The following is a 12,686-nucleotide window of genomic DNA, read 5'->3' on the forward strand; positions in this document are numbered from 1 at the left end:
GCAACTTCACATTGGGTGGGGGTGGGGTGGGGGCTGACTAGAGGTGCCTGAAATTTCTCCTGCTTTTCCTGAACAATTTGGGAGGAAAGAGGGAGGGGAGAGAGTGGCTGAGCTCCCAAACCTGTTGTGCTGAGTTTTTTTGGGTTAGCCAGTTTCTGGAGAGAAAGAGAGAGAGAGAATTGTGGAATGGTAGAGTTGGAAGGGACCCCAAGGGTCATCTAGTCCAACCCCCTGAAATGAGAATGAGAGAGAGAGAAAGGAGAGAGAAAGGAGCGAAGGTGCCATCTTGTTCCACCCTGATGCTTTGGGTTGTCTTGACCTTTGACAAGCCTGTAATATTTTACCTGGTATTTTTACACAATTATTTAGGCCAGGGATAGGTTAAAAAAATTTTCATAGCAAAGCTAAATAAATCACAGAGCTGAGCCTTGTCTCTCTACACACATGGAGACTCTTGTCTGCTGTCAGTTCTCAGCTCTCTCTTTTTTTAAAAAAGGTATGACCCCCCCCCCATTCGCTTACGAAAATGAAATAAAATAAGCAAAATCAAGCCACTTCCAGCCTGGCAGTGGAATTATAAAAACACAGCTTTCTAATCCATTAGATCTGAGAAAAGGGAACAGACTTTTGGTGGAAAATGCACTTCTTCAGATCTCCCCATACCCCACCAAAAAAACCCCCCAAATCTAATGTTTTCTCAAGTAGCAAAAACGTTTAATAGTTACAGATGTGACCTGCGATAGTGTACTCCTATCCCCACCTTTTTCATTTCCGATACTTTCCAGATCCAGCAGGTTGGGTTGATTTTAGAGACTCAAGACGTGAAAATGGACCTTGCCCAGCCTCTCATCTCCCACTGATTGTACTCAGTTAAAGTCTACTTAAAGAATTCCTTTAGGCTGATTAATTTTTCCTGCCAATAAAAGCAAAGTGGAAAGTCTGAGAGAGCCTGGAGAAGATTCCACAATGGAAACGGCATATCCTTAGGACTTGGCTTAGGTTCAAATGACTGTACTACGATTCTGCCACAATTCAAAGAGTGCTGATGAGAAAAACACAGGTGGGCGGAACTGCCTTGATGCCTTTCGTCCTCTCTTGACGTTTTTTAAGAGGGGTGAATCTCCATCCTCAGCTCAACATTAGCTCCTTGCTGTGGCAAGAAGATTCTGGCCCTCTCTGGGCACTGGAGGACTCAAGAACTCTGTGGGCTTTATTCATAGCAGGTTAAACACAGGGTAAAGAACGTGATGTAAACTAGTGCCAGACATCATAATACGCTAAGTGTGACATGCATTGAACACCTCATGTTGGGGGGGGGGGAGGGCAGGGATAAAGTTATTTAGACATTGCCCACTTTCCCCCTTCGTAGAGCTAGTCAACAGAGCTCATTGTGGGGGGTGCCCCAGAAGACCAGCCAGTGTTGCCCAGCCTGTCCCCCCCCATCCCCAACCCCCAATTCACTTGGTAACCCTTTTTAAACTCACACGGATGTAGATCATGAAGAGCGCTTCCAGACTGTCGCGAAGGGCGCTTTCCATCCTCTTGCGATAAGGAAATCATGGGGGAGCCCTTGCTTCAGTGCAGTGCTGCCTAACTGCCCTGCAAGCAAATTGGTGTGAATGAATGCTCAATAAACGCATTGTCTGGAAGCAGCCTAGGCCAGTGTGGGATTTTGTCAAAGCAATATCATGCTCATCCTTTTAGTGGTCCACGTTCCCCCTGCCCACTTCCCCACCTGCCTCATCCTCTCCTCAAACGCCATCTCTTACTCCCAGTCCCATCAGTGTCCCCTTCCATATCCTTCCATTTGCCTGGCATCAAAACATATCCTCACTGATTATGACTTCTCTTTCTGCAGTCAGTGCTTTGATGGGAAACCTCAGCTGGGGAGGTCTGTAGGTTGAACTGAAACGATGTCTATACAAGCATTTTTAGTTGGTGTGTTTAAAATCTCATCTTTGCCAACCTAGTTGGGTTATGGGAGGGGGTGCAAGTCTTCTTCATATCCATCTCAGCACCACTGAACTCATCCTTTCTCTCACGTCTTCTTCCAACTAAGTGTAAATCCATTAGCCACAATTTCCTGTTAGCGTCCGCAAGACACGGCTGGACCGGTTGAGGCGCTGGCATGAATTAGAAACTAGGGTTGCAAACTGGGGAGGGGGGAGAAGGGAAGTATACAACACCACTGTAGGGCTGGGGGGAGGGAACCCAGTTGGGAGTCCTGGGTTTTATGTTCTTAACCCTCCCGATTTAAATATTTCACAAGATTGTCTAGCGTAGCAAGATGATGAAACTGCTTTGCAAAAATATTTATGCTGGGGATTCATGGGAGGGTATTTATATATTTAAAAAATGATGGAAAGAAAATAAAACTGTCACGCTGGGTTGCTCTTCTGAGGACTAGTTTCTTGCACTCAATGCTGGGTTTTCCTTTTAAAAAATATATATATTTACAGGAAATTATCTGCTACCAATTCAGTGTTTTGCAGCAAAGAATTTGCCAATCTGTGCACCCCTGTCCCAATTTTTATTGACATCTTCTGTTATGGTAAAGATTTCAGCAATGCACAGGAACCCCCGGGCATCATTGCAAAACTGCATTGATTCAAATGGATTTGTTTTTCTGCTTTGGACGGGGCTACACAAGACCCAACAAACTTCCATGGAAAAGTGCTGTAGAAAGATTGGTGCCAGCTTCCTGATGGTTCATATGGATTCATCCTCTTAGCCACCTTAAAGGACCTGCTTCTGTTGAAGGACAACTGCCATGGACAGGAATAGCCATGGGCGTAGCTGGGGCGGGGTACAGCTGCCCCCCCAGATCAAGTAAAACAATAGAAATACTTAACCAACTGACCGATCACGTCAGTTCTGCCCTCCAAAAAGTCCTGCCCTCCCCCCACAAAATCCTGGCTAGGTTCATGGGAATAGCCCTGCTTGCCAGCACCTGAGGAAATAATATTAATAGATATTTTAGAGGTGGTTGTTTAGTCATTTAGACGTGTCCGACTCTTCGTGGCCCCCTGGACCAGAGCACGCCAGGCCCTCCTGTCTTCCACTGCCTCCTGCAGTTTGGTCAAACTCATGTTAGTAGCTTCGAGAACAGTTTTTTATTGGAGGCACCTGCAAATCTTTACCTCTTGTAGGAATTGGCTGTGCAGCATCAAACCAAGTTTCATCTAGCCTAGATAGTAGCCAGCCGCCAGATTTTTGCCTCTATACAGGGGAGTACCTTAGGGGTTGGTTAGGTTGGCCCCCGACAAAGGCCCAGGCCCAGGGAGGTGCGAAAAACGCGCCTCTCTACTCTGGTTTGGAGCGACTAGGAGCCCGTGGCAAGTGCACAAGGGACAGTGTGTGTGTGTTCCAATACAGCTCCTTGCCGAGGGTGCAAGAGAGCCTAGCTATGCCTCTTCCTCTATAGCCTCCGGGGGGGGGGGGCACAGTTTTCTTCATCCCCATGTACCTGATATGAAGAGGCAGAGATTGCCTCTAGACCAGTTTAGCTAGAGAGGTCTGTCCAGTGGCTGTTAGTAACCTTTGGACAGACCTCTCCTCCTCTACAAACATTTCACACAGTCCTTTTCTAAAGCAGCCTACGTTTAGTGGCCATCTTCACATCTCGTGATAATGAATTGTGCAAGTTAACTAACGTATTTTATCTCCTGATTTAAGCAGGGCTGTTTGGTTTTTCTAAAGAAGTTGGTTGAAAGGTTTAACCCAGGAGTCAGCAAACTTTTTCAGCAGGGGGCCGGTCCACTGTCCCTCAGACCTTGTGGGGGGGCGGACTATATTTTTTGGGGGGAGGAATATGAATTCCTATGCCCCACAAATAACCCAGAGATGCATTTTAAATAAAAGGGCACATTCTATTCATGTAAAAAGACACTGATTCCCGGACCGTCCGTGGGCTGGATTTAGAAGGCGATTGGGCCGAATCCGGCCTCCGGGCCTTAGTTTGCCTACCCCTAGTTTAACCTGACATTCCACCCCCCACTCTATGTTTCAGAGTCAACCCCACCCAAGACAGGCTGTGATCTCCCTTTAAAAGGTGGTGTGAGCAAATTGGAGGCTCCCCCATTTTCTGAACTCCAGAACCAATCTTGAAACATAGTCTGCTTCTTTGATGCCCCAGTTTGGCGAAGGTAGTTTTGTGAAATGGCAAGAGGCAGGCTGCATTTTCTCAATAATAATAATAATAATAATAATAATAATAATAATGATAATAATTTATTATTTATACCCCGCCCATCTGGCTGGGCCTCCCCAGCCACTCTGGGCAGCTTCCATAGAAACCAAAAATACAGTAAAATATCACACGTTAAAAACTTCCCTGAACAGGGCTGCCTTAAGATGTCTTCTGAATGTCAGGTAGTTGTTTATCGCTTTGACATCTGCTGGAAGGGCGTTCCACAGGGCGGGTGCCACTACCGAGAAGGTCCTCTGCCTGGTTCCCTGTAGCTTTGCTTCTCACAATGAGGGAACCGCCAGAAGGCCCTCGGCGCTGGATCTCAGTGTCCGGGCAGAACGATGGGGGTGGAGACGCTCCTTCAGGTATACTGGACCGAGGCCGTTTAGGGCTTTAAAGGTCAGCACCAACACTTTGAATTGTGCTCGGAAACGTACTGGGAGCCAATGTAGGTCTTTCAAGACCGGTGTTATGTGGTCTCGGCGACCGCCCCCAGTCACCAGTCTAGGTGCCGCATTCTGGATTAGTTATAGTTTCCGAGTCACCTTCAAAGGTAGCCCCACGTAGAGTGCATTGCAGTAGTCCAAGCGGGAGATAACCAGAGCATGCACCACTCTGGCGAGACAGTCCGCAGGCAGATAGGGTCTCAGCCTACATACCAGATGGAGCTGGTAAACAGCTGCCCTGGACACAGATTTGACCTGTGCCTCCATGGACAGCTGTGAGTCCAAAATGACTCCCAGGCTGCGCACCTGGTCCTTCAGGGACACAGTTGCCCCACTCAGGACCAGGGAGTCCTCCACACCTGCCCGCCTCCTGTCCCCCAAAAACAGTACTTCTGTCTTGTCAGGATTCAACCTCAATCTGTTAGCCGCCATCCATCCTCCAACCGCCTCCAGACACTCAAACAGGACCTTCACCGCCTTCACTGGTTCTGATTTAAAAGAGAGGTAGAGCTGGGTATCATCCGCATACTGATGAACACCCAGCCCAAACCTCCTGATGATCTCTCCCAGCGGCTGCATGTAAATGTTGAAAAGCATGGGGGAGAGGACAGAACCCTGAGGCACCCCACAAGTGAGAGCCCAGGGGTCTGAACACTCATCCCCCACCACCACTTTCTGAACACGGCCCAGGAGGAAGGAGCGGAACCACTGTATGTTAGTGCCCCCAGCTCCCAGCCCCTCAAGACGGTCCAGAAGGATGTTATGGTCGATGGTAGTTGGACACCAATGCAATTGCAAGGGAAAGGACATCAAGCCTGTGGAATGCTTTTCTAGAAGTTAACCCTAAACCTCCCAGCTCTCTGTAAAAGCCCCCAAACCTGATTTTTGTTAGGTGTGGTTCATACTAGGAAGCTGCCGGTTCATATTAGTTGTATCACCGCTAAGTAGACTATAAGATTGTTCCTCTTTAACAGTCATGGCTCAGGTCTGAGGTATAGATACGCCCTCATGCAGACATAAGAATGGACCTGCTTGGTCTGGCCAAAGGGGGGGGGCATCTAGTCCAGCATACTCCCCTCGCAGTGGTCAGCCAGGTGACCGAAAGGGAAGCCCGTAAGCAGGACCTGAGTGTGAAAGCACTCTCCCTTCTTGCGACTGCCAGCAACTGACCTTCAGAGGCGATACTACCTCCAAGGACCTAGCCACTGTGGCTAGTAGCCATCGATGGCCTTATTCTCCTCCATTAATTTGTCTTATCCTCTTTTAAAGCAATCCATGTTGGTGGCCGTCACTCAAACTCTGTTGACCATTAGTTCATCTTGTGAAAGCCGCCCAAAGAGCCCACAGCCCCTTTCTCCTAGTGCCAAGAGACCACCTTTACTCTTCCAGGTAGAACAAGGTACTTGATGAGTTTAATTTCTAAAAAGGTGTGGGGGGGTGCTGCTGGGACATTTGAGCTGTCCTGGAATCTGCCCTGTTTGGCTGTGCAAACCCTGTCCGATAAATACAAGATGTGAGGAGACAGGCTGCAGTTGCTTGGTGATGTGGGAAACATGCTAAGAACAAGCTCAGAGACACTCTTGGTCTTATTTCACATGCGCCAAGACTTAAGACCCAGGCCCTGGGAAAGGGTTTCTGGGCCTAGTCTGCCTAGATTCACAGCCAAGCTGAATGAGATGCTGATCTCTCGTATCCCCTGACAATGTTAATAACTGGCTGCTCATTTTCATATTTGCCTGCTCAGCATGGAACATGGAAAGCTCTTCCTTGAAGGTGGGGGGAGAAAGGGGAGGAGGGGAGGAAGACAAAGACAGCCCTGGATGAAATGCTGCTGGTGTTAAGATCTCACTAGGAACCAGAAAGGGAGGGGGGGAGTCATAGAATCATAGAGTTGGAAGAGACCACAAGGGTCATCGAGTCCAACCCCCTGCCAAGCAGGAAACACCATCAGAGCACTCCTGACATATGGTTGTCAAGCCTCTGCTTAAAGACCTCCAAAGTAGGAGACTCCACCACACTCCTTGGCAGCAAATTCCACTGTCGAACAGCTCTTACTGTCAGGAAGTTCTTCCTAATGTTTAGGTGGAATCTTCTTTCTTGTAGTTTGGATCCATTGCTCCGTGTCCGCTTCTCTGGAGCAGCAGAAAACAACCTTTCTCCCTCCTCTATGTGACATCCTTTTATATATTTGAACATGGCTATCATATCACCCCTTAACCTCCTCTTCTCCAGGCTAAACATGCCCAGCTCCCTTAACCGTTCCTCATAAGGCATCGTTTCCAGGCCTTTGACCATTTTGGTTGCCCTCTTCTGGACACGTTCCAGTTTGTCAGTGTCCTTCTTGAATTGTGGTGCCCAGAACTGGACACAGTACTCCAGGTGAGGTCTGACCAGAGCAGAATACAGTGGCACTATTACTTCCCTTGATCTAGATGCTATACTCCTATTGATGAGGCCCAGAATTGCATTGGCTTTTTTAGCTGCCGCGTCACACTGTTGGCTCATGTCAAGTTTGTGGTCAACCAAGACTCCTAGATCCTTTTCACATGTACTGCTCTCAAGCCAGGTGTCACCCATCTTGTATTTGTGCCTCTCATTTTTTTTTGCCCAAGTGTAATACTTTACATTTCTCCCTGTTAAAATTCATCTTGTTTGTTTTTGCCCAGTTCTCTAATCTGTCAAGGTCGTTTTGAAGTGTGATCCTGTCCTCTGGGGTGTTAGACACCACCCAGATGGTGTCATCTGCAGATTTGATCAGGATGCCCTTGAGTCCATCATCCAAGTCGTTGATAAAGATGTTGAATAAGACCGGGCCCAAGACAGAACCCTGTGGCACCCCACTAGTCACTCTTCTCCAGGATGAAGAGGAACCATTGATGAGCACCCTTTGTGTTCGGTCAGTCAGCCAGTTACAAATCCACTGAGTGGTAGCATAGTTAAGACCGCATTTTACCAGCTTCTTTACAAGAATATGATGGGGCACCTTGTCAAATGCCTTGCTGAAATCAAGGTAGGCTACATCCACTGCGTTCCCTTCATCTACCAGGCTTGTAATTCTGTCAAAAAACGAGATCAGGTTAGTCTGACATGACTTATTTTTCAGAAATCCATGCTGACTATTGGTGATCACAGCATTCCTTTCTAGGTGCTCACAGACTGTTTGCTTAATGATCTGCTCCAGAATCTTCCCTGGTATTGATGTCAGACTGACTGGGCGGTAATTATTTGGGTCCTCTCTTTTCCCCTTTTTGAAAATAGGGACAACATTTGCCCTCCTCCAGTCTGCCGGGACTTCGCCTGTTCTCCAGGAATTCTCAAAGATGACTGCCAGTGGTTCTGAGATCACATTTGCCAGTTCTTTTAATACTCTTGGATGCAGTTCATCTGGCCCTGGAGACTTGAATACATCTAAACTAGCCAAGTATTCCTGTACTATCTCCTTAGTTATTCTGGGCTGTGTTTCCTTTGCTGAATCATTTGCTTCAAATTCTTCAGGTCGGGCATTGTTTTCTTTATCGGAGAAGACTGAGGCAAAGAAGGCATTGAGGAGTTCAGCCCTTTCTGTGTCCCCTGTTTGCATTTCACCATCTTCTCCTCTGAGTGACCCCACTGTTTCTTTGTTCTTCCTTTTGCTACGGACATACCCATAAAAGCCTTTTTTGTTGCTTTTAACCTCTCTGGCAAGCCTGAGTTCATTCTGTGCTTTAGCTTTTCTGACTTTGTTTCTACACGTGCTGGCTATTTGTTTGAATTCCTCTTTGGTGATTTCCCCCCTTTTCCATTTTTTGTACACATCCTTTTTTAATCTTAACTCAGTTAAAAGTTCTTTAGATAGCCACCCTGGCTTCTTTAGGCACCTTCCATGTTTCCGTCTCAATGGTATTGCCTGAAGTTGTGCTTTTACTATCTCCCTCTTAACAAACTCCCAGCCATCATGAACTCCCTTTCCTTTTAGTATTACTGTCCATGGGATCTCACCCAGCACTTCCCTAAGTTTTATGAAGTCGGCTTTCTTAAAGTCAAGAAATTGAGTCCTAGTATGCTTGGCTGCTCCTTTCCGCTGTATAGTAAACTTCAGAAGAGCATGATCACTTGCGCCTAATGATCCTTCCACTTCTTCCCCACTAACCAGGTCATCAACATTGGTTAGGACCAGATCTAAAATGGCTGTTCCTCTTGTTGCTTCTCCCACTTTCTGGACAATGAAGTTGTCTGCATGGCCACTGCAAGGCCAGTGAGGAATCTGTTTGACCTTATGCTCTTGGCTGAGTTTGACATCCAACAAATATCCGGGTAATTGAAGTCCCCCATTACTACTATCTCCCTTTGTCGCAGGGAGAGAAGGAAGCATTTTTCTTCCTCATCCTTTCTTAAATAGTTAATAGTTCCAACCTATTCAAGGCTGGTCACATCACACCTGGAGGGTTGTGCCGCAGTCCTAGGGAGTTGAGAAGAGGAGGTTAAGCCTTAAACCATTAAGAGGGGACACGATAGTGGTCTTCTAATAACTGAAAGAAGGCTGACCGCCAAAGAATGGATTCTTTTGAATTCTGGTGCTGGATGAGACTCTTGAGAGTCCCATGGACTGCAAGAAGATCAAAGAAAATCAGCCCTGAGTGCTCACTGGAAGGACAGATCCTGAAGCTGAGGCTCCAAGACTTTGGCCACCTCATGAGAAGAGACGACTCCCTGGAAAAGACGCTGATGTTGGGAAAGATGGAGGGCACAAGGAGAAGGGGATGACGGAGGACAAGATGGTTGGACAGTGTTCTCGAAGCTACCAGCATGAGTTTGACCAAACTGCGGGAGGCAATGGAAGACAGGAGAGCCTGGCGTGCTCTGGTCCATGGGGTCATGAAGAGTCAGACACGACTAAACGTCTAAACAACAACAATAACTGAAAGTCTGGTGGGTCAGATGGAGACAGAGCAGACTAGAACATAAGGGTGGGAACTGCAAGGGAGCAAACGTTGGCCGAATGTTAGGAATAACTGTCCTACAATGGCCAGAACTATTCAGCAATGAAACAGAAAGTTGGGCTCTTCTTTGTCGGAGGCATTGGTTGGACAGCCATCAGTCAAGGATAGATGCTGTGGCTGCAGGTGGTGTACTGAGCATGGGGCTAGACTAGACGGCCTCTTTAAAAAATCCCACTCCAATACTGTATGATTCTATGATTCATAGACAGAGCACGTCTTAGTCAGTCATGCATACTGAAGTACGAAACAGAGATGAGCCACTGCTTGGTCTAAACACAAGAAGTGTTTTGTTGAGGACAGCTTATGATAGGCATTGCCTGGACCTAGACTCTTTGCAGCAAGGGTGTCTCAAATATTTGAACTTGGGGGGAGATCCCTTCCAGAATTACAAACCTCCACCAGGTGTAGCCAGGTGTAATAATAATAATAATAATAATAATAATAATAATAATAATAATAATAATTTATTATTTGTACCCCGCCCATCTGGCTGGGTTTCCCCAGCCACTCTGGGCGGCTTCCATAGAAACCAAAATACAGTAAAATATCACAGATTAAAAACTTCCCTGAACAGGGCTGCCTTAAGATGTCTTCTAAATGTCAGGTAGTTATTTATCGCTTTGACATCTGATGGGAGGGCGTTCCACAGGGCGGGCGCCACTACCGAGAAGGCCCTCTGCCTGGTTCCCTGTAGCTTTGCTTCTCGCAATGAGGGAACCGCCAGAAGGCCCTCGGCGCTGGACCTCAGCGTCCGGGCAAAACGATGGGGGTGGAGACGCTCCTTCAGGTATACTGGGCTGAGGCCGTTTAGGGCTTTAAAGGTCAACACCAGCACTTTGAATTGTGCTCGGAAACGTACTGGGAGCCAATGTAGGTCTTTCAAGACCGGTGTTATGTGGTCTCGGCGCCCGCCCCCAGTCACCACTCTAGCTGCCGCATTCTGGATTAGTTGTAGTTTCCGAGTCACCTTCAAAGGTAGCCCCACGTAGAGCGCATTGCAGTAGTCCAAGCGGGAGATAACCAGAGCATGCAGCACTCTGGCGAGACAGTCCGCAGGCAGGTAGGGTCACAGCCTGCGTACCAGGTGGAGTTGGTAGACAGCTGCCCTGGATACAGAATTGACCTGCGCCTCCATGGACAGCTGTGAGTCCAAAATGACTCCCAGGCTGCGCACCTGGTCCTTCAGGGGCACAGTTACCCCATTCAGGACCAGGGAGTCCTCCACACCAGCCCCGCCCCCTGTCCCCCAAAAACAGTACTTCTGTCTTGTCAGGATTCAACTTCAATCCATTAGCCGCCATCCATCCTCCAACCGCCTCCAGGCACTCACACAGGACCTTCACTGCCTTCACTGGTTCTGATTAGAAAGAGAGGTAGAGCTGGGTATCATCTGCATATTGATGGACACCCAGTCCAAACCCCCTGATGATCTCTCCCAGCGGCTTCATATAGATGTTAAATAGCATGGGGGAGAGGACGGAACCCTGAGGCACCCCACAAGTGAGAGCCCAGGGGTCTGAGCACTCATCCCCCACCACCACTTTCTGAACACGGCCCAGGAGGAAGGAGCGGAACCACTGTATAACAGTGCCCCCAGCTCCCAGCCCCTCTAGACGGTCCAGAAGGATGTTATGATCGATTGTATCAAAAGCCGCTGAGAGATCCAGCAGAACTAGGAAACAACTCTCACCTTTGTCCCTAGCCCGCCGGAGATCATCAACCAGCGCGACCAAGGCAGTTTCAGTCCCATGATGAGGCCTGAATCCCGTCTGGAAGGGATCCAAATGGTCCACATCCTCCAGGCGTGCCTGGAGTTGTTCAGCAACCACGCGCTCAATCACCTTGCCCAAGAATGGAAGATTTGAGACTGGGCGATAGTTGGCCATACTGGCCGGGTCTAAAGATGGTTTTTTAAGAAGCGGTTTAATGACCGCCTCTTTCAGTGGATCTGGGAATGTTCCCTCACAGAGGGAAGCATTCACCACCCCGCAGAGCCCATCGCCCAGCCCTTCCTGGCTTGCTTTTATTAGCCAGGATGGGCAAGGATCAAGGAGACAGGTGGTTGGTTTCACGCGTCCAAGCAGCCTGTCCACATCCTCTTCACACTCAGCAGAATGTATTGGAGGGCACTGGCCGAAAAGAGGCAGTATGTACAGTGGTGCCTCGCAAGACAAAATTAATCCGTTCCGCGAGTCTCTTCGTCTAGCGGTTTTTTCGTCTTGCGAAGCAACCCTATTAGCGGCTTAGCGCTATTAGCGGTTTAGCGGCTATTAAAGGCTTAGCGGCTATTAAAGGCTTAGCGGATTAGCGGCTAAAAGGCTATTAGCGGCTTAGCGGCTTAGAAAAAGGGGGGGAAGCGGGGAAAAATCGGAACACTCGCAAGACGTTTTCGTCTTGCAAAGCAAGCCCATAGAGAAAATCGTCTTGCGAAGCAGATCAAAAACAGAAAACCCTTTCGTCTAGCGGGTTTTCCGTCTTGCGAGGCATTCGTCTTGCGGGGCACCACTGTAAATGTCATGAATATAGGGAGGTATGCAGCTTTCTACAAGGCCTCGGAAAGTGAGGCAACATACTAACATTAGCTGTGGCTGGATGGTCCTATATACATATTCCCTATCCCTCCGTAGCTTGGATATGGGAGATGGGTATGTTTAGCCTGGAGAAGAGCAGACAGATATGATAAAAAGGTAAAGGGACCCCTGACCATTAGATCTAGTCGTGGCCGACTCTGGGGTTGCAGCGCTCATCTCGCTTTATTGGCCGAGGGAGCCTGCGTTCAGCTTTCGGGTCATGTGGCCAGCATGACTAAGCTGCTTCTGGCGAACCAGAGCAGCGCACGGAAACGCCGTTTACCTTCCTGCTGGAGCAGTACCTATTTATCTACTTGCACTTTGACGTGCTTTCGAACTGCTAGGTGGGCAGGAGCTGGGACCGAGCATCGGGAGCTCACCCTGTCACGGGGATTCGAATAGCCATCTTCAAATGTCTTCAAAGGCCTGTCACATGGAAGATGGAGCAAGCTTGTTTTCTGCTGCTCCAGAGGGTAGGACCTGAACCAACAGACTGAAATGA

At 48.3% G+C, this 12,686-nt stretch overlaps 1 long non-coding RNA gene across 1 annotated transcript in view; it reads right to left on the bottom strand.

Annotated features, from left to right (window-relative positions):
- Positions 1-142: 142 nt before the first annotated feature.
- LOC308572295 overlaps positions 143-12,686 on the bottom strand; it is a 32,953-nt gene continuing 20,409 nt past the window's right edge. Inside the window, exon 2 of the long non-coding RNA XR_014001677.1 lies at positions 143-2,123. This is a non-coding gene — a long non-coding RNA (uncharacterized lncRNA). The remainder of the gene's footprint in view (positions 2,124-12,686) is intronic.

Source organism: Podarcis bocagei, assembly GCF_964188305.1.
Source record: "Podarcis bocagei genome assembly, chromosome: 13".
In the NCBI taxonomy this organism is placed as follows: Eukaryota; Metazoa; Chordata; class Lepidosauria; order Squamata; family Lacertidae; genus Podarcis; species Podarcis bocagei.